Raw genomic sequence first — 23,355 nt, forward strand, 5'->3', positions numbered from 1 at the left:
ATTTCTTTTCCGTTTCAGGAGTTTATGCAGTCACTTCCATCTGCAGCCACAGATGGGTTTCAGTATCAGGTGAAACATCTGTGCTGTGCACACTGCAGATAGTAAAAAGTGTGAAAAGGCTGGCGTGCTGCTTTTGAATCCCTCTCTCAGCATCCTCAATGATCAACAATGCTAATTAAAGATAGCAAAATGAAGCCCTTTAGCTATTAAATACATCTAAGCTGGTTTTGGATGTGTCTACAACTCCCAGGACTTTTAGAACTACTAGAGTTCCCATAGGCAGCAGTCATTCTGACCACCCATAGGTGATCATGAAGAGCCGAGATACACTGTAATTGTACTTGTGAAATTATTAAGTTTTCATGATGTACACATTAAAGAAATGGCTGCCAGGACAAACAGGGGAACTGTGGGATGTTTACACAGCGTGAGCTCTCCACTGTTTCCCAGAACTTCCCGTCTGTCAGCCCAAGCTCTCTCTTTACCACTCAAACTCTCCCATTTTTAATGTTACAAGTGAATCACGATGCCAGTTCCCAAAGGACCACGCTTATATACACCCACACCTACGCACGCAATCTGCTAAAAATCAACTGACACATATGCAAATACCCACTGGCTCACGCAAACAAACATAAGCCCAAATGCATCCAGAAGTTGTTGCTTAGGTGCGTGAGCACTGTTAGCATGAGGCAGATATAGAAACAGATGTTTGTAAAGCAGCATTTACCATCACATCCGCGTGCAGCCGCTCGCGCTGTCGTTTCACTTTCTGTCATGTCACTCAAACATACTGCTGCAGGAAAACACAAGATTGGAGTTTCAACTTAATGACTCCTTTTTGGCGGTCAAAAATATCTGATGACATCAACCCAAACAATCTCTTCTCTTCTCCGGGAGCATAATTCCCCCCTCTATTATATATACATATGAGAACAGCCAAGCTAATCATCTGGCTGAGTGCAGCCACTTAGAGTCAACTCCCGGGGCCCGTGAGTCATGGGAAAACTGAGTGTGAATTATCACGGGGGCATCTGAGTAGAAGCAGTGCATCTGGCAGCAGGCCAAACTTCTGTTTTTGCTTTTTCTTTTCTATACATCACTTTAAAAGCTGCAATTAACCAACCAAGTGCATCAGTGATGCCTTTAACAAGTTTATGTGTAAAGATGAGTGTACATGGCTCTGCAGATGGCAGTGATGATGTGTTATTTCACCTCTTAGAGACAGAGCACATTTAAGTCGCTCCACAACAGGAGGGAAAACAATTCATAGTTCTCTGCTGACTTTGTATTGCATGAATGTGCATCATTGTCACACTGAAACATGTCTAGCTGCTGTGTGAAATCCAGAACTGAGTGTTATATATAAGCTGCTTTCAAAAAAGACAGAAGTTGATGAGATATAAAGCGCTAGCAGCAAAAGTAAGAGAACAATGGGATCTTTGCACACTGTACCTCTTGCGGGAAGCATAATTCTTCTTGTGGATAAAGTTCTAAATGATCAGGGTTGATAATTTATTAAAGACCTCACATCGTATTAAAATCCCAAAAGAGCACTTTGCTCTCAGAGTGCAGGTTTGCTAGTAGTTCCTAGAGCTTCTAAGGGTGTTTTCAGACCTGAGCTGTTTAGACAATTTAAACCAATCTCTAGTTGAACTTCTTGGTGCAGTTTGTCTATTCAGATGTGAATGCACTCAGGTGTGGACTAAAACAAATGCACCGAGACCCTTTGGAGGAGGTGGTCTCGGTCTGGCTCCAAACAAACTCTGGAGTCCTTCATTTATGGTGAAAACATGATTCGGCCTTGATCCGGCCCAACTACCAGGTGTATGTTGCAAGTTTGAGCTAAACACCTTTCCATAGTCAGCTATGCCTTGCATTCTGGGAGAGTACCATAGATGTACAGGGTACACAAACTGTAGCAACTACAGTTGTGGTCAAAAGCTTACATACACTTATCATAGGCATGAATGTCATGGTTATTTGGGACTTTTAATGACTTCCTTTATGTGTGTCTGGGATCATTGTCCTGGCAGAACACCCAAATGTGTCCAGGTTTCAACTGTCTAGCTGTTGATTTGAGGTGAAGCTGAAGAATTTGGAGGTAGTCCTCCTGAGGATGACACTTTCGATAGCGCCTGTGTAGTGGTTAGCACATTGGCTTGTCAAGTCAAAGATCGCTGGTTCAATTCCAGCCAGAGACACAAATCCCCTTTGGGGTGTCAGGAAGGACATCTAGTGTAAAACCCCTTGTGGCAATGAAAGGAGCTTTGAGGGCAACAGTTTGGGTCATCATCCAGACCTCAGCAAAGCAGTGATGCATCCAAATAACTTGTGCTCATGTAAAGTTGTTTGAACTGATGATCTTGGAATCTGCAATTGCTAAGAAATTACTCCAAGAGACCATCTCAACTTTGTAAATCTACAATTCGCCTTCTTAGATCTTCACTGAGTTTTTTGGACATTCCCATTGCTCTGAGTATTGACAGCACTCATTGGATTGACCAAACAAACAGGCCTTGGCCTTGTCAAATTAAAAGACATTGTAGAACCTTCAGAACCACTTATTAAAAGATTTAAGTGAGTGTATGTATATATTTGAGCCTCTATGTATACTTTTGACCCTGTGTGGATTACAGAAACTTGTGCACCCAGTTCTTGTTTTTTAAAGTCATTAAAGATGTATGCTGTACAATCATTCTACCCTGGAAAAAGAACAGCTCAAAGAAATAATGAAAAGGCCAAAATTATCATGACATTCATGTAGACAATGAGTGGATGGAAACTTCTGACCTCAACTGTAGCTGTCAAATGAACATAAATGTTATCTTCTAGTCCAGAACACAGCATATTCACCATTTTCTTCCTGTCATTACTTTTGTACCTCCAGACACAACTGGCCAATAAGCAGACTGAACGTTTTCACAAGATTTGCAAGGACACACTCGGGTTTACTTGGTTTTCTCTTTGTGAAAAGAAATGGTTCAGCTGATCTGGATCAGAGTAAACAAACTTGAGGTGCAAAAAATGGCTTGAAAGAAGAACTCTTCCACTGTTAGGACTCTATCCTGTGGAACCAACTCCCATTTTGGGTTCAGGCAACAAATTACTTCTTTAAAATTAGGCTTCAACCTTTCCTTTTTTGAGTTTAATTGAGACTACTACATCTCATTTCCTTCTGTCTACTCTCTATAATTTGTGTTTTGTCCTGTTTGTATGACTGCCCTCCCACTCCCCAACCAGTTGAACCAGGTCAGGTCTCTTCCTGTTAGAGGGGAGTTCTTCCTCCCCACCATCGCCAAGCACTTGCTCATAGGGGATCTTCTCATCGACTGGATTCTCTCTCTTATATTGAAATATCACTAAGTCAAATATCCAATTCTTTGAGGTTACTATATTTCTGTAAGTTAAGCTTAAGCATTTTTACATGATAAAATGTGTTAGTGTGGAATTTGGATCATTCAGAAAGCTGTGGGTAACATTATTATGTTAACAAGGGCCTTAACTGGGTCCTAAATGGAAAAGGTAATGGTTTTAACCAACTGTTCCCCCACAGTGAGAACTGTGCTATGTCTCTATTTTAAAATAAAATAACTCAACAGCCATTCAGGTATTTATTTAATGTTGTTACTGTAACACTTTTGAGGCACTGAAAAAAAAAACTAATGTTAAAATTGTGCTCACTTACCTAAGTTGAAATGCTGCCGTCAGTGATCAGTGAAAGCCGATGAGTTAAAGTGTCTGCTCAAAACTGTGAGGAAAAAAAGACAAGAGATTACAAGTTAGGACATCATTAAACTGTAGAAAAAAAGTTCAGCATGTAGTACGCTTTTCCTTAAAAATGGAGTTGTGTGTCACTGGGTCAGAGACGAGCCTAAGCTGCTTTAATTCACCAGCATCTTTAAACTTAAACCTCTGAATCCTGCCTAGCTAGTCCTGAATCAAATGAGGGGCTTTTTCTACACGACAGCTTTCATCTCGTTTTTGTGCTCAACATACGTAGCTGTGCGTGAAGTGTGCCTGCAAGCAGCAGCTTAGCTCTGTCACCTGGAGTCTGCCGGCAGCATTAATCCAAACGTGGCCTTCTCTCTCTTTTAAGCCGCCGCTGATGGGCCCTACACAACAACAAAGCCGGAGACGATCTAATCTATTCACAGTGTCACGCATGTGTAAATATCTTTTGGTTGTCTGCCTGTGGTTTTCTCGTTATGGACTCGAGTGTCACTGCAAGCATTTTATTGTCATTGCACATGAATGTTTTACACATTAGTGGATTGTTTTGTGCTCTAACAAGATCACACTACTCCGTTTCTTTAAGAAATGCAAGATTCTCTTTTAATCTATAACTGATTTTGTAAGTGGATTTGCCATAATACATGAGGGATTCATTTGAGAAGTTTTGTGCACAAGCAGTGATACAAACATGAAAAAGACTTGGATAAGAATACGATAATGTAGCCAACATGGTCAATTCTAGCAAAAAAAAAAAAAAAGACATCACCAGTGGGGGACATCACGTTGGATATGTCCATCGTTATTTTACAGTCTGTGTGAGAACTCCAAAGCTGGTAGTTGCTTATTTTTTCAATATTTATTTTACAGCATAAAACTAAATAAAACTTATGGTAAAAAAACAGACAGGTGTTAAAGTTCATGAACGTGACTGCAGACAGCTTGAAAGACAAAAAAAAAAAAAAATAGAAACGGGGCCAGCAGGATAGTTTCCAAGGCAACTGTAGGGATGATAATAATCTAAAGGATAAATCAAAGTAATTATTTTGTACAAAAAAAGTGATTACAAGAGTGTGCACGTTCTCTGCATGCCAACTAGACGTGTTCCACTGGCGAGCTGTTTCTAAGATTTATCGAAGTCTTGCACTGGCCTGTTGGGGCTGAGCCAGGGGATGAGTTAAAGCTTAAGACGGCCATGAAGAAAGACAGATTTGCATGTTTGCTCTGCTTTGGGACTGTAAGGAGGCAGAACACAGAGCATCCTGTTAACATTAAAACAGTGTGAAAGGACCGTAGGGGGTTTCTGGCGCCAAAAACAGGCATTTGGAGAGAGAGAGACAGAAAGCGAACGAGGACAGAGTTGGGGGGGTGGGGTGGGGGGGCAGAAGAGATTTTCCAAACAGGAAGGGGGCTGATTTATTAGAGTAGAAAGAATAAGGGGGAAAATAAATATTTCCAGTTTTCTTTTGAAGGATAACTCTGGTTTAGTGAAAGCAACTGAAAAATGCCAGAGTTCAAGATGCTGTTTTGCCGGATGGTAATTTTTCTGCTTACGCTATTAACCCATAATTGTGCGGTCATGCATAACCTATCAGCTTTAGCCTTTAGCTATTAAATTATATCACAAAGGTCCCTTAGAATTTAAGACATTTTCATCAATTTGCTCAGTTGACACACAAAGTGGGAAACACATTCACAACTGCCAATAATGTTTGTTGGAAACTATACTGTTATTTTAGCATATTAAGGTTATTAACCACATGTAAAGTCTACAGAAAAAAGACTTTTATTACGTATGGCAAAAGTTTCTGAGTTACTGGGAATGTTTCTGGTGAACTTTCAGTGTTTCCCTCAAACTCATTTGAGTATTTTTATTTCAGTTCAACACCATCCACCATTAGATTACTAGTGGATGATCCTCTGGGCCTTATTTTGAAAGCCCAGCCCTTCGTCTCTCCTTGGATTTCCCATGGGCTGGCTTGCTGGACAGGTTCCTGTTGTGGCTGTCCACGTTACCATTCAGCTGCCTGCCCAGAACCAGTTCTCAGCTGGCAGAGAAGCCCACTCTTACTGCTTCCATAGGAATTAAGACGGTAAGTAGCAGCTAGGTGCTGCTAATCAAATGGACTTGACTAACTGATCATCAGCAAGTGTGAGCACCTCTATAAAAGCAGAGGTTTTGGCAGGTTGCTGATCTGGAGCACTCCTTTCTTTCAATCTTTCCAGGAGTGGACGTCCCAGCAAATTCACCCCAAGGTCAGACCGTTCAATACTCAGAGAAACTGCAAAAAGACCAAGAGCTACATCTCAGACTCTACAGGCCTCGGTTAGCATGTTAAATGTTGGAGTTCATGACAGTACAGTTAGATAAAGACTGAACAAGTACGGCTTGTTTGGAAGGGCTGCCAGGAGAAAGCCTCTTCTCTCTAAAAAGAACATGGCAGCACAGCTTCTGGAAGACTTCCCAAACAATGTCCTTTGGACAGAGGAGACCAAAGTGGAGATGCTTGTCCATAACGCACAACGTCATGTCTGGAGAAAACCAAACACAGCATATCAGCACATACACCTCACACCAGCTGTCAGCACAGTGGTGGAGGGGTGATGATTTGGGCTTGTTTTGCAGCCACAGGACCTGGGCTCCTTGGAGTCATTCAGTCGACCATGAACTCCTCTGGATAATATAGCCCTGTGGGAAACACTGGCTCTTCTGCATTTCAGATGTTGAAATATTTTTATTTATGTCGCCCCTCCTTTCTTTGTCTTTGTAAAAATCTGCACAAACAAAAAACCTGTAATTTGCCTTTAATAAATAAAACATTTCAAACCGCTTAATTTTAATTTGAAGGACAGAGGAACATAACCAAAAATGCATAAACAGAATCTGAAGCATTTGTTTTATTTCCCTGCACATCTATCAGTGATTTCCCTTTAATTAGTTATCTGTCTGCACACAGACAGAGCAAGATAAAAGGCAGGCGCTGCTCTCCGAAGAAAGCCTCTACAAGGGGAGGGCTGCCCAGCCAAGGAAGCTGAGCCAGAAAGAGAATGGGATGAAGAGAAAGTTAAAAAAAGCAAGGGAGAGAAGTATAGTTATAGCCTGGTCCAAAAATATTGGGAGCGTGACAGGAATAGAAGCGGTGAACTGAGTGCCACATGTTTTTAGCTGTTACAGTAAATGATCCCTTCTATCACACAGCAGCTGGACTGTTTATGAAACCCAAATGTCCCTCAGCACAATTCATCATTCTTTTATTTTCAAACATGCATCCATCTTTTTCCTCTGACTGATCGTTACTCACGATTAATTCATTATTAAGTGGAACTTGTTCTCACTGTAGCATGAAAACAATCAACAGGAGTTGTTTAACTGAGTAAAAAACATTTTTGGCCTTTTTCATGACTTTTTTTTTTTTTGTTCTGCAAAACACCAGAATCAGCAACCACCCACTGATTTCTGCAGACAGACTTTAACAAAAAGGATCTGAAACATGCCCTATCTTATCACCAAACTCATTAATTGAAGCTTTTACAGGATGCCACGCTGATAGTTTGACATCTCCACAATCTTATCCGTCATGCAAAGTGACAGTCAACCCACCAGCGCATCCTCTTCGTCGGTTTTTTAAAAAAAAGGAACAAACTGCAGGGAGGAACAAACATGCCATTACTCATGAGCCCCTGGAAAGGTTAAACACAAATGAGTAGACACTTTTTGTGCATCTCGACATCCAACTTGACCCGAGTGCTCCTCCCTGGAGTAGGGGAGGCCAAATGGGTCAAACAGGGGACAAATCGAGAAGAGGCGGAGAAGGAGGAGAATCAAGGACGGAGGAAGCCGGCGAAGGAGGTCAGAGGGTGACCTAATCCACAGATTTGTCCTCTTCATCAGAAATGAGGCAAACAGGAAATGAATCCTGATCTCAGTGCCGTGTGAAAAGGCCCGATAAACCTTGCTGAACTCCACTGAAATGAGCCGGGAGAAGAGATAAGACATAATGACAGACAAGATATTTCCATAATTATCTGGTTGTGTTTTATTAAGCAGCGCTCTCTGCATTATTGGCAGTTTCTAAGTCTGGCAAATCTCCTGTAGAGCCTCAAATATCTAAATGTCAGTTTCAGACTGACGCTTTTAAAATCATGCATTAAAGAAAAAGCACTTCTTCTCTCTCCATTATGAGGGAAAGAGTAAAATTTGACATTTCTTCAAAGGCAATTAACTGATTAAATCTCATTTGGCATTATCACTAAGGACCATGGGAGAAAGTTCACAATAAACCATGACCATATCCTTGGACTTAAGTTATTGGATATTTGTTTTTGATGCCATAACCAGGATGTTTTCCCCATCTCAAACAAAATGAGCACAGCATTAGCTCTGCAGGCCTCGGCTAGCAACCTCTCGACACCAAACCACATTCGCTGATGGCTCAGCCGGCTCTTCTTTTGCAATTCTCATATGAAGCCATATCAGCACGCACACAGCAATGCAAGCTGCTTTGAACCCCCCCACCCCAGCTTTCATTTGAGCAGATGTCTGATATAATCACTGTTACATATCTTGTCAGTGATGCTCTGACCACCTTGGGGAAGTCCAGTAAAGCATTGCTGCCACATATAAATTAATGCAGTTGGGATAAGAATCCTAAAATGACTAAAGTGGTCCTGACAGAACTCTTTTACTATATCATATAGCTTATTTTCTTTTCTTGCTAGTTAACCATTATCACAGTTACCATGTATTGATATTGTATGTGAAATCTTGTGAAAATCCTGAGATTAAGCATATTGCCTTCATTTATTGTAACCTTTTTGAAGTAGACTTGTATTAGAGGTTGGTTTTTATTTCTAATTCCCTCTGTTTCAAAAGTGCAGGCCACTGCGAGAACTCTTACTACGAAGCCTTATTTTTTTGGTGGGTTCGCTCCTGCTGCCTCATTAATTTACTGCATTTATGGTGTTACTGCACACACTGTATATAAAAGATGGATATGGCTACTGCAGCACCAACCATTGCTTTCTGGTCTCTGCATTTTGCGCCTTCAGTGTTACTGGTGTTAGTTGACTGCCACTGTGTTCTGTTTCAGAAGTGACTGTATTAGGACAAGATCGTGGAGCATTAAGTTCTCAGCACAAGCTAGCGAGCTTGGTTAGCTGCATTCATAAACTTAATTTTATTAGTCTCTTTCTTAGCTTTAACTAAGAGACTAATTCAGTACAAGAACTGATCTCACAGCAGCACATCTTTGATGTACAATAAAATACCAAACAAGGTGCAGAGCTCCAGTTCTATGTCACATTTGGCAATCAAAGCAGAGATGGACCAAAATTTCAGTTTTAGCAAAACTGAAAAAGTTTAATTGTAAAACAAAAAAAAAGCCACAAACCGTAAAATATGTGCATAAAACCCAAACCTATGGGTGCCCAGGTGGCTCAGTGGTTGAGCAGGCAACCACATACATATGCCGCGTTGTGGTGCGGGTGGCGTGGGTTCAAGTCCCGGCCTCTTGCCAGCTTGCCCGCGTATCTTCCCCCGGTTTACTGTCTCTCTACTTTCAACGAAAGCTGCTGTGGCCAAAAAGCCAATTAAAAAACAAACCCAAAACTATTCTTTCTATCAGGTTGTACATGTTTATTTCAGCTGTAAAGTTGGGCATTTTAACATGGAAGTCTATGAGGATTGACTTGCTTTTGAAGCCAGCCTCTAGTGGCCATTAGAGGAACTACATTTCTTGGTAGCTTCAGCGCTGGCAGATGTGAACATGTGACCAGGTGGGATATTTGCACCGTCAGCCCTGTGATGAGTAGATGATCTCACCACATCTGTATAGGTGCTTTGAGTAGGTTAAAAAAAATAATGGAAGAAGCACTTTCAAGGATTATTTATATCCTCAAACCACCTCTAATTATTTTCCTTCTAGTTTTAAGAACAATCTCAAACTGTTTGTATGCAAAGCACCCGTAAAGCGCCTGCAGGCCTATATTTAATGTCAAGGTTACTGAGGATAATGAATGCAGTTGCCACCTGCAGACTTAGTTGCTTCTGCCAAACCTACTCCTACCTCCTTGAGCAGGTGCTAAATGCTAAATGAAGAATGTATGATTCTGTTGCTTAGCAATGCCGCTGTACTTTAAATCACTAAAGTGCCACTTGGTTCTTCGGGTGATACTTAAGTTTGATTTTTAAAAACCACACAAAGATTTTCCTGAAATAAAAATCATACACGTGGCAGGAAATGTGCTGCTCTGTGGTAACAATGTGAGTGCTGAAGCTGCCGTCTGTGCTTTGTAGTGCGTTCTGGTTCGACCTGGTGGTCCAGACAGATAATTTGGCAGAGCCTCTCCTCCGAGGTCTGCGCTTCCTCCCGTTTTAAATTGGCCATCGCCCCCATTTCCTCATCTATAATTCACACAGACAGCCTGCTTCTCCCTGCACGCACATGCACACAAACCCGTTCAATCCCACTCCCTCAGGCCACACACAAACACGTGCATGTTTAATACATCAAAGCCACTACAGGAGTTCAAGGTGAGAGATGCTCACTCTGTGATGTGTTCAGATACTCCACAAAGAAAAATTTCAAGATAAAACTTAGGAAAACAGCATTTATAGGGAATGTTTCATCCCCATAAGTATTGCAAACTCTTGAGATTACACTTTGCACTTCTTTACTGTTCTTCCACATCATTTGGGTGCTGATAACCAGCTCACATATGGTATTAAGCGCTCACGACATTTCATTATCTTTTCATCGCTGGCATGTAATTGCCTCTGTGATTCATTTCACCGCTTCCAATCACGACTCTCCGTGTAGTCCTGAGCTCCTTTACTGTGCAGGAGACTTGCAATCAGTGCAATCACACAGGTGAGAAGAGAGAGGATGGCGACTGTTTTCTAAACCTCGGCACGCTGTACGGGCACCAGAGAGGCCTGTGGAGGCCACGTTAAGCATTCTAGACAAGAGGAGAACATCACGAGGCCTGTGCAACAACTAATGACTATTGCACCAGTTCGGGAATGGAATGATGGCTTATACAGTACTGTGCAAAAGTATTGAGTCACTCCTCATTTTTTTTAAAGTTTTGCATTCAAGGAGGCAGATTTTCTTGGTACTGCCCAAGAGATTTCAGGCTGTGTTGAGGAATAAAGGTGGTCATACAAAATATTGACTTTCAAGCTCGTGAGAATTGTGCAAACTCTGCTTCTGCCTTATGTGCTATACCATGTATGTTTGCATCTTTCAACAAATCGCTCTACCCATTTCCAATTTTCCTTGTAACATATAAAGAAATCAAGGGCAACTCAAGACTGTTGCACAGTAGTGTATGTCTCTTTTTTTTTAACTTTATCAGTAGCACAGAGAGAAAAGAAACATGTGCGATGACAGGCAATAAAGCAAATAGCAGCAGATGGTATCTATCTTCTAGATCAGGGTTCCCCCCTTCTGCAAACTGTGTTTTAGCTTATGACCACTGGACCAAAGCCTCATTACAAGTTTCACATGACTCTTAGTTATGAGCTGTGAAAAGACTCCACTATGACATTTGTTTGGCTCTAATTGTAGAGTAGTGGAGTGGTGTCACAGTTAAATTTGTGGGTCATAAGACGTACTATAACTCAAAAAGGTTTTTGTTTTTCATATACTCAATCTCATCTAATCGGAAATTTTATTATTTATCCTGGGGATCTTGGAATTCCCATTTCATTTTGAGCCTGTCTTACATAGTGCTCTTCTACTCTAATTAAGCACTCAAAGTGTTTTTTACCATAAGCCACATTGACCCATAAAATAATACAGTCGGGGGCAAATTTGGGGGTTCAGTATTGTGCCCAACCACACCTCGATATGTGCAATGCGGGAGCTGGGGACTGAGCCACCAACCTTCCAATCACATCTACCTCCTGATCCACAGCCGCCATCTGCGCAAGTGACCCCCCAGCGCTTGTGATACAGCTGAACGCATAGAGAATGGAGCTTTCTACAACATATTTAAAGGTGCAACACGCTTTATTTTTACCCACACTTTGAGCTTTTCCCAGCATAACCCAAGTAGTTCTTGGGGGAGAGGGGGAAAAAAATGAAACAGTGAGAGAGCGCAAAAACTTAGAGGCCTAAGATGACATTTAAGCTCCAGCCTCCCAGTCAAAAGTGGGTAGTTTTTGGTTCTTTTCCTCAAAATAAGTTTGTTTGACAGCCAAACTTAGCTGCTAGTGTAACCTATTGGAACTTTCAATCCATAGCAGGTAAGCTGCAATGTAAGAGTGAAGCACAAACTTACTTCAAATAGTCCATGAAGTTAAGCTCAGTTGAGATTGACAGATCAACTCATTGCCAGTCCACATCTGCTGAAAGCTCATCTCACACCCTTTTATGAATTTGCTTAAACTTCCCTACAGTTGTGTTGCATCTGCAACCCGCTCTGCAACCCACTTCCACCCCAGTTCACGCTTTTACGCTGTCTCAGTCTCAATGTCCTGTCTTACGTCACTGACGCCTGCTCTGTTTTGTACTGAGGGTGTTTGTGTTGCTTCCTGCGCAGAGCCAAGCTGCTAAATAAAAATTGCAGAAGGAAATCTACTTTTGACAGCTTCTGACTGAATCATCTGTCTTAAGAGTTTCTAAAAATACCAAAATATTTTAAACAGATTTTTAATGAAACACTTCTGGAAATCTACAGTTGCAACACGGCCAAAACTCCGTTTTCTCTCTACTTTCCCTGTAGCTAAACTACATACTTATTTTCAGGAAACCATTAGAAAAGTGCAGACCTGTAAAATCCATGGAAATCACTCTTTGTCATAATTTGAAATCTTAAAAAGTCACACAGGGAGGTATCACTACACAGTGTGCGCAGGAGTCAGCCAGAGGAGGACTCAGTGGGCCTAAAAAAAAAAAAGATCCTGGTGGGCAACTTACATTGGAAAAACTGGGACATTAGCTTGGATCGTGCAATCCAGCTCTTTAAATACATCCATTAAGTCCGATCCCCGAGTCAGGACCCCTAGAGAAAAGTAATATCCTGTTTATGAAAGGAAGCAATGGGAAATGTGGCTTTGATTATTAGATCTACTCGCTGCAGTAGCATGCTCTTAGCATGAAAAAGAAGGCAGCAAATTTCTCATGTAGGCCATGTTTAGAGTGAGTACAACAAGTAACTGCACAGTAACGTAGGCTATATAATGGATTGGTTCTTTTACTTGGTCTTGAAATATAGCAAAGAAGATCATAAACACACATGATTCATATGCGTTATGCTCTCCGCCTTTCACATAACCCCAAAGCTTAAATTATGGGCTTGCAGCACTTTCTACTCTGTAAAGCAGGAAGGACCAGGTGCCGGTCTTTGTGCCTCCAAGACGACAGCTGCACTTAACAGTGAAGACAGGTGGCTGAACTGGTCTATATACATACACAGTATATATGTGTACATGTAGGTTTTTAGCGGCTTCAGAGCATTACAGGCATATTCATCAATCAACGTGTTAGCACAGGCCGGCCTGAAATGGTGCCCAGAGGCTGTGATTTTATTACTGTGGAGCACTTTCACCCTCAGGAATGCAAAGAGGGTGAAATATATTTTGAAGGAAGACTGCAGTTGTTAAGTGGACATTTTTTGGTTAATCCTTGCAAGCTTTTAAAAGTTTACTTGATGGAAATATGCAGCTGAGAAGTGAGCGAGACACTGATAAGAACCGCTGTGACACAAATATGATGTTACTTCAATGTAAAAGTTCTGCTTATTACATGGTTATTACAGTTAGCAAAATCTGAATTAACTAAATTAGAACGTAAAACTAGGTGTGAAAAAATATATACAGAACATTACATTTTGCCCATGACAAATACTTATTTACAGTACTGTGTAAAAGTCTTGAGCCACCCCTCATTTCTTTCTATTTTGCTTTGAGGCAGAGTCACAAAAACATGTCATTTGTTCCAATTTCTTTAGTTGAATCTATAAAAAACATCAAAGGTAACACAGTGTGACAGACACAAATAGTATTTTTGTACCAACAAGGTGATTCACAAAGAGCTGTTAGCTGAAAACTTGGCATATCTCAGCATGGTGTGCAGTGTGTCCTTAAATTTGAGGAATAAGTGTCAGGCCTAATAAGCCATCTATAGCAGATAAACAGTATCTGAAAGTCATGTCCTTAAGAAATCCTGAGAGAAGACCTGAGAGATGCCTCTGGACCTTCAGCTGATCCATCTACTGTTCACTGAAGCCTCATCAGAAATGGTCTCAGTCAAGAAGCCGTTCTTAAGGAAGGGAAACAGGGAGGAAAGGCTGAGGTATGCCACATTACACAAGAACTGGATTGAAATCAGTCGCAACAGGTGTGATGGATCAAAATTTGAAATTTCTGGTCATCAATATATACAGAGGAGGTCAGGAGAAGTTCAACAATTTTCAAGTTCAAGTTTAGTGGCAGTGGCGCATTGGGCCCTGCAGCCGGAAGGCTGCAGGTTCAAGCCCCTGTCCCTGCGCCGCGTTGTGTCCTTGGGCAAGACACATAAACCATCACTGCACCTATTTCCCATTTTTCTACCTAAATCTAGGAAAAATTATTTTTGCACAGTACTGTATGCTGAAATGATAAAACACTGAAATTATCCAATAAATGAGCAAAAAAATTAATTGAAACTAAAAAACTGAAAATTATAACTAAAAATTACTGTATTACAAAGTGTTCAACTCAACTTATGTCAGTGTGAAGTCTGAGAGCAGACTATAGCATCGCCGTGAGATTTCAAGTGCTCAAATAATTCAAATGGTCAGAAAATATCATGTACACACACACACACACACACACACACACACACACACACACACACACACACACACACACACACACGCACACGCACACACACGCACACACACACACACACACACAATTGTAATCACGTCCAGAATAAGCTTAAATTGTCAGAGCTGGTTGCTGTGAGGGATAATACTTACGGTCGGTTTGATTGCTCTAAAACTTCAACTAAAACTGGTTAAAAATAGTACCTCTTGTGACTTTAACCTCACATGTTGCACATATTATTTTTAACCTTTAACTCCATGCGGACTGAGATGAATTTTGCAAATACATCAAGTTTTGTTTTCTTTAAACTGTTCACCCAACACCCAAAGACAGGAAACTGACAGACTGACTAACTGACTAGCTGACGGGATGCTACCTCATCTCCTCTGCCTCCCCTGGGTGTTTTTCCACTATGCAGCATCATCATCCATTCCTGAAATACGCTACCAGCCTGTTCACCAGCTTCACTGCTGTCTCTGTGGCTCACCTCATCTTAGAGCTTTGGCATCCAAGCTTCATACCCATCAAGTATCACTTGTCATCAGTCACTTCAGGGCTTCTGTCAAAGTCGAAGGACTCCTGTGTGCCTTTCTCCAACACTTTGCCTCTTCAAATCATCTACAGCACGCATTAATCTCTGACACAGAGGTATAACAACACTGCAGCCTCAGAGGCAGATGTTGAGAAATACTTGTGCAAACACTGGGTGACTACAACATCTCATGTGCCAGCTGGATAATCAGCGTACTGATTTGCATGCTGAATAAAATCCTGGTGCAGAATTTGTTTCCCTCCTAATAAAGAAGAACCTAATTAGGAAGCTGGAAAAAAGTTGCAGTTTGTATTTTTAAATAACCAAGCTCAGTACCCTACACATCCGGGATTGGAACATCTACAGTTTAGGCATTTTTTGGATATCTTTCTGGCAGTTTAAGATGTCGTGAAGGGGAAACAATGCCTTTCTTTTCCACACTTGGCTTCATTGTGACGCCTACATTTATCTCCGTTACGATTCAAATGCCAAGCTGACTAACAGCAGTGAGAAGTGGGGCGCTGCTGACTCCGAAACAATCTTCCTCTCTCCCACTCGCTTTGCCCTTCAAGTATGGCAGCAGTTGGTTAACTGCCCGCTGCGCCCTGCTCTGAAGGCATGAGCTTGGCAGGACTAGAAAAGGGATGCAGGAAAAGGGAGGGAAAAAAAAGAGAGAGAGGAGGTGCTGGATGATTTGGGGACAAGCTGTGACCCCAAGAACAAGGACAGAAAGAGGGTGCGCTCGCCCGCTCATCCTCCCCTCCTGTGCCATGGCGTGTCATCCCAAGTTGGTCCCACAAAACAGACAGCTCGCCTGAGAGCTGCCCAGCAACCATCCAAGCAGACGGAGACAGACATAGGCAGAGAGAAAAGGGGGTGCAGGGAGGGGAGCGAGGGGGCGTCATGTCACTGTTGATATGACAGACATCGCGGTGACGTCTAGAATGCAGGGATACAAGCAAAACGTTGGCTGAGAAAAAGGAATAAGACAGCAGAAAATAAAGGAGGTGGTGTAGTAGTTAGCACTGTTGCCCCACTGCAAGAAGGCCCTGGGTTCAAATCCAGTCTGGAGCTCATTTTTAAATTTTTTTATTTTTTTGGCATGTCCTCCCTGTGTCCGCATGGGTTCTCTCCAGGTACTCCAGCTTCCCCCCACAGTCCAAAGACATGCATGCATGGACAAATATGGACCTCTCAGCCACGTTTGTGGTGCCTTTTAATTGATTCCAAATTGCTAAAAGGTACATCAGTTATACTCATGAATATAGCACTTGGCCTGTATTCATTTGTGCCTGGTTCTACCGGAAGTTTCTTCCTGTTAAAAAGGGAGTTTTTCCTTCCCACTGTCACCAAATGCTGCTCACGCGCAGGGGTCATGTGATTATTGGGGGTTGGTTCTAATTTTGTAGGGTCTGTACCTCACAATGTAAAGCACCTTGATGTGACTGTTATTGTGAATTGGTACTATATAAATAAAACTGAATTAAATTGACAAGAATTACATGGGCTGCCCATTTACTTTAGAATTTTTTTTTTAATTTAACCTTATTTTAAAGGCCTTCATGGCCTGAGACCAAAACATATGTATACTGGAACTGTTGTCCTTTATCAATCAGCCTGAGCCATGCAGGCAATACTTGCCGACTCTCCCAGTTTATTAAGTTTAAAGAGCATAAGAGTCCATAAGAGCGTTATATGAAGGTGTAAAGCACCTTGTAACCATAGCTCGCTGTGCAGGTATTGCACTTTGAACTCCAGTTTTATTTTTTTTTTTTTTAACATGAGTATAACTCTAGTATTGTATCAGTACCTTGGCAACAATTAGCATGTTTCTCTGTGTGTAATGCATTCATAGAGTGTTTGAATGCTATTTAGCACTTCACCCTGTCATCCCAATATGGTCACATCTGCCTCAAAATGAAAAAGCAAAAGAAAAAAAGTCAATGACAGCCACAATGCTAAAACCAATGCTTTAAAATACAAATCCACAAATCAATGGGTGATTCACTGAGACTACATCTATGCTGCAACCTGACTGTGGCCAACTGCCCTCATAAAAAATAAGGGAGGAAAAGGGTTATTATATATAACAGTACATGCCACTGCATGCCCATGCTACAGTATTGTCTAGCCTGTTGGTGCTGTTGGCAAAATGAAATACTTAATCAGACAGAGAAAGATAAAAAACAACAAAAAAAAATAGGGGTAGCAGATGTTGTTATAACCTTGATAAACAGCTCATTTTAGCCCAATGCTAGGTGCCAGGCAATGCGACAGCATCATAGTGTATCATGCATAATTCAGCTTTTGTGGATACAAATGCTACTGTTGTAAATTTAAAACAATAGGATGCTTTAATAAGGTGTTATAGATGCATAAATGCTTAAAAGCAACAGGTTGTTGCTAGGCAACATGAGGACATCATAATATCTGATATAGATAAAAACCTTCAAGGACCTAAGATGCAAAGGTGTGCTAAGTTTGGTTGCTCTGCTCTTTATTATTTAAGACAAGTCCATGGACAAAGAAACAAACACACAGACAGAGATTTAGTATATTGTAGTAAGATTATAGTAAGATTAAGTTAATAAGGAGTTCATCTGACTACATAATGAATATCAAAATGGTACAAAGGTTTATTGTCCCCTTGGACGGGGCTAGAAGAATAAAACTGGGACCATTTCACCCTTTCCAAGACACTTTTAGTTCAAACACTGGGGGTGACAGGAAGGAAAGACAAGGGAAAAAAAAACTTAAGAGAAAAGAGGGGGCAGAATGAGAGGGAGAGACACGACAGATCAAAACAGATAAAAGCAGGAGCATGCAGGCGGAGGAATAAACAGCGGGAAGGATAAAAGAGAGAAAAAGAAAAGACACGGTGGGAGAAAAAGGGGCAAAGAGGGCTGGAGTCTTATCGCTCCATCGCCACCTGCTCCAAAAGTCGACCGAGCCATCAGCAAACTTGTGACAGCCAGCTCAGCCGGCGCTGACAGGCAGCGTAATGTGTCCTGCGGTCTCGCTCGGCTTGGTGTCGCTCCTGCTGAGAAACCACCAACAATCTGCTGGCTATGAGTCGCTAACAGCCAACGGCCACATGCCATCACAGCCACAGCCTCTAAGTATAACACAATCTGCATTATTTCCAAGTAAAAAATTGCTATAAAAATCACAAGATCAAGCTTTTAGTATCTTGGTTTACACGCACACAGGCAGAGCAGCAGCAGCAGCTCACCCTGAGCGAACCGTGGTGGCTGAATAATCAGCAGTGTCTAGACAGAGAACGGCATAAAGACTAAAGGTCACCAAACCAGAGAAACAACAGCCCCTGGCTTATCACCACATCACTTTATTCACTCTGTCCTTTCAATATGTCAGCAGCAAATATCTTCAATCTGTGCAAACAAAAGAGAGAAGATACCCAGGGAGATGCTGATTAGAGATCATAAGCACAATCAGAAGAGAAGAAGAAGAAAGAAAGCAGCTACTTTGCCTTCGGAGACTTTTAATTTCCCTTTTTTTCCTGCCTATTTAATACTAAGCATGCATTTTATTTTTCCAGCTAAAAAAAAACAAAAGATGAAGGCTTCAAATGATTCTTCAGAGATTTCTCCAGCAATATGCTTGCACCTGAAAGGGAATACATAATATAATACACAGCGTCTTACCTGGTGGGGCAGTTATTCCAGCTTTTTGTCTGCAAAGAGGACACAAGGGGGGAGGGGGCGAGGCAGCGGCTTCTGCAGAGAGAGGGGAAAAAGAAAGACAGGAGGAAAAAAGATGAGAGACAGAAAAAGGAGCGAACAGGAGTCAGAGGGGCAGCGCCACGCCGACAGAGAGATGCCTTTTTGTCAGCAAGCGGAGCCGGCGAGCACGCTGCTGCAGTTTACGCACTCCCTCTCATCCTCTCACACACACACACACACACACACACATACAAAAGGGACCGGCATGCTGCCTCACATTGATCTCACCCTTCACCAGCACACAAACACATACACTTACACAGACAGGGCTGCAGCCAAGCCAGTGTCTGCATTTCATTGGGGCTGGGTGGAGAACAGGGAAGGGTGGGCATGGGAGGGATGTACTCAAGAACCGTGTGTGTGTGTGTGTGTGTGTGTGTGTGTGTGCGTGCACGTGAGGGCCACATTAATTCATGTTTGAAAGGGATATGAAGCTCATCAACCCCAGAGGGAATTGAGTTCCAACATAAAAGACCATCTCTATCCAAGAAATTTCTAGAAGTGCGTTTCATTCTCTCCCCTGGTTATCTCACTCATACACATTAGAAATGCATGAAACATTTAAACATGACAGTATGTGTGTGTGCGTATGTGTGTGTATATATGTGTATAAAGGAGGGGTGCAGGGTTTGCCCCCGTGCTGAATAATTGCTCTGTCCTGGTGCTCATTTGCAGGCATGGCCAAGTGCAGCAGCAGCAGCACTGAAACAAAGGCAGAGAGAGGGAACCGGGGGGGGGGGGGGGGGGGGGACTGCAGAGGCCAGACCAGCAGAGCAGAAGCACACAGCCGGGTTTCACCAAGCTTAATTCTCCCCTCACTGCTGCAACCTCAAACCACATGAAATGAAATACATTTATAGTGCAGAGACTCACAATGGTCCCAGTCTAGCTATCCATCACCTGCTCTACTAGAGATGTCAAAGATGTTAATAAATGCAGGAATTATGAGCTGAGCACTGGAGTGGCTGAAAGAATGAGTGTGTGCAAATTTGAATAACTGGATGAATGTGTGAATATAATGAAAACAAAGGATGGGTTCAGTTTTAGTTGCAGATATTGTTGGTCCTCTCCACACTGACCATAGCACGCATTCAAAATTATAGCCATTTTAGCACAAAATATCATGCTCAGTGATTTCTTTTATCACTAAAATGGGCAAAAACAAAGCGGAAAATGCAGTGATTTAAGAGGGGATGGCATACCATAACATTAGCAGATTCGGTTATAAGGAAAATCAGGGATTGCATTGTTTAATGTTGCCATTATGAAGTGACTTGTGAAAGTCAGCATACTACCGATCCAGTTCTGTTGTCTTTCTGCTTAAACAGATAAGCTACACACAAACATTGCCCACTAAGCAAAGAAATTAAATCATTTAAAACATGATTCATTGGTCAGCCCATAATCACTACTCTTAACTACCTAAATGTGAAAGAGGTGACTCAGCTGATCGGTCCCCCTTAACTCTCTGGAGTAGAACAGCTCATTATTTTGATTGCTCATCCAACAACTTCACTGTTTTATCAAGCCCAACCAATATAGGGTATGCCTAATATTATCAGTCTATACTGGCTGATCACAGACCTATTAGTATCATAATATAGCTGTCCAATAAATGACATTTCTGACTAGTTTATTAACTCTTTAGCAACACATATCAAAATGAACCAATCGTTTCCCCTTTTTAATATAACTCTGATATACTTGATACGCATTAGGAATATCTGCTAAGACAGCCTCACAGGCCCAGAGACTGGTTGGCAAGCTCCTGGCAATCTCTAGTTGCTAGGGAAAGATGTCTATTCCCTGACCTGTTGGCAAGCGGTATCTGGAGGCTGCTGGACGTCATTGGATGAAATGGTTTATAAAGATGGTGCTGTACCAAAACTTTCTTGTCATTGCTTTGGTTGCTAGTAGATTGCCGTAAGCGCCCTTAGTTTCAATGGAAGACACCAACTTATCTGCAAAGACTGACCCTTTACTCTCTGAGCTGTAGTGAAACTTGAGAAAGTGTGACACAAACTGGAAACAGCAAATGTTTGCCTTCAAAGTAAAAGTTGTAACTTATGGCTGCAACCAACGCATTTCAAAAGGCGCCACTTTTACACTGAAGGTCTCTGTTTCAGGTTAGCATCACACTCTTCACAGTTTCACTATTGCTTAATGAGTAGTTTGCAAGTCTGCAGGCAAGCCTCCATGCTAACTACTGGCAACCATGGAAACCTGCCAGAGATCAAACCCATTGCAAGAAGGTTTTTAGGCAGCACCGCACTGGACTGCATCCCTCTTCATGCTAGCCAATGCTAGCGACTGCCAGGAACCTCCTGGAACTACTCACCAATCTGGAATTCGTGGTTGCCAGGGGTTCACTTTCCGGTCTCTAGGCCTGCGTGAATGGGACTTTAGCGACTGCCAGTAACCTCCAGCAACTAGTTGCCAGCCAGTCAGTTAATACACATTTTTTCCTTGTGACCGGTGGGTTCCACATGGTTGCCAACCGGTCTCTAGGTCTGTGTTACTGGGGCTTAATATATCAACAGCTAAATTTTTCTCTCCTTAAAAGTCAGCATCAACCTTAGATCAATTTGACTCTAGTGAGAAGCCACTGTACGCTTCCTCCTAATAGTAGACAAGCTAGCAACCATCCACTCAATGTAAAAGAGCTTTAAAATGCTAAAGAGTCAGATGTTTTTTCCTAAATTTGCTAAATTTGATGACAACAAAAACAAATTCAAATAAGAGTGTGTATTTATGACAAGAAATACATCTCTAAATTAAAACCGCAAGCGGTGATATCGGGCCCTCGCACTCCGCGCGCGTCGACCTGTGGCGCTCGTCGACCCGTGCCGCACTCGGAGGTTTTGTGATCGTGATGGGTCTCTAGAAAGTTGAATTCTTTTATAGGAAAAGGTATCTTTTGCTCTCGGCATAGACGCAATGGAATATTTGGGGGTGTGGTCACGGCTCCAGCATGCAAAATAGGGCATGGGTCTGATTGACTTTTTTGATGGGCTGTTTGTCTAGATGATGTGGAGCCAATTTGGTCTCACTGCGTGAAATGCCCTAGGAGGAGTTCATTCAAATAGCAGGCCTGAAAATGGCAAAAATTGACACTTTCAATTGAAGATGCTGGACTTCCTGTAGGGTTTGGAGTATGGCTCCAAGAGACTTTTTTGTATGTCTTAGGATGTTACATGAGTGTGCAAAATTTCAGAGCTGTAGATAAAATGTAACTCAGGGGCTAGCTAAAAAACATGGTATATTATGATATTTAAAGCTGCCAGTAGGGGGCGCTCTAACGTTTATGGACTTTATGCATATCAATGTGTTCAGGGCAGGAGGCTTATCAAATAGATGAGGATTTTGTAAGGAATGGTGAAAGATATTTCATGTATTTCAGAGCAAAACTAATTCTGTGGACGGTCATACAAATTTTCATTTGCTTCTGTAGGGGGCGCTATTGCGCCTACAGTCTTGAATCTGTAGTTATGGATTCAGCCTGGGTGTGTACATGAGTGATTAAATTTTCAGCCTGATCAGACAAAGCATGTGCGAACAAGTGCACAAACAATTTTGGTGGTGAGGGAGAAAAACAAAGGCCAAATTTAATGGCCTGGTGTGACAAGGCCGTTTAATATTTTGTAAAGATTTCCACAATATTTGATGGGCTACTTGTGTAGATCAACTTGATCCAATTTGGTGTAACTGGGTGAAATGCCCTAGGACGAGTTCGTTCAAATAGCAGGCGTGGAAATCGCAAAAATTGACACCTTCAATTGAAGATGGCCGACTTCCTGTAGGGTTTGGGGTATGGGTCCAAGAGACTTTTTTGTACGTCTTAGGATGTTACACGAGCCTGTACATTTTCATACATGTAGATAAAACGTAGCTCCGGGGCTACTCAAAAACATGCTATTTTAAGATATTCCGAGCTGCCACTAGGCGGCGCTCTAACGTTTATGGACTTTATGCATATGAATGTGTTCAGGGCAGCATGCTTATCACACCACTGAAGTTTGAGCCAGATTGGGCAAGTTGGCTTTGAGTTACAGCCATTTTTGTGTGCATGGCGAATCATCGAACTTTGCCGTCCCATAAGGGTCACGCCCTTTTGTCAAAAAGTCACAGTTTTGAAAACACAGTAAGTCCAACTTCTTAAGGCTTTCCAGGTGAAATTTGAGATGGTTCTGCTAAACCACCTTGGAGCTGGACCTCCAAGTGTAAAATATGACATTTCCTGTTCCCACTAGGTGGCGCTGCGACTGATATTAAATATTGTCATATGTATGTGTTCAGGGGGGCACCCTCATCCTACTGGAGAAGTTTGATGCACATTGGATCATGTAGGTATGAATGAGAGGCAATCAAAATTTCATGGCGAATGATCAAAGTTCAAAGGGGCATAAGGACCCCTCCCCCTTGGCAAAAACTCACCATTTTCGAGATTTAGATTCCCCTGGGGGTGTAGGTTAGACAAACCAAATATGAAGATGATAACGTCTAAAACCTCTGAGTTATTAGAAAAAGTGTGAGGG

The 23,355-nt window shown here is 42.0% G+C and overlaps 1 protein-coding gene across 2 annotated transcripts in view; it reads right to left on the minus strand.

Moving 5' to 3' along the window:
- Positions 1-23,355, minus strand: part of LOC115792045 (microtubule-associated protein tau) — an 82,711-nt gene that overhangs the window by 32,389 nt on the left and 26,967 nt on the right. For both annotated transcript variants that reach the window (XM_030746411.1, XM_030746419.1), the window contains exons 2-3: positions 18,743-18,814; positions 3,689-3,751 (exon numbers count right to left, since the gene is read on the minus strand). The gene's annotated coding sequence lies outside the window, so the exon portion shown is untranslated. The remainder of the gene's footprint in view (positions 1-3,688; positions 3,752-18,742; positions 18,815-23,355) is intronic.

The sequence above is a fragment of the Archocentrus centrarchus genome, chromosome 2 (genome assembly GCF_007364275.1).
Source record: "Archocentrus centrarchus isolate MPI-CPG fArcCen1 chromosome 2, fArcCen1, whole genome shotgun sequence".
Classification (NCBI taxonomy): Eukaryota; Metazoa; Chordata; class Actinopteri; order Cichliformes; family Cichlidae; genus Archocentrus; species Archocentrus centrarchus.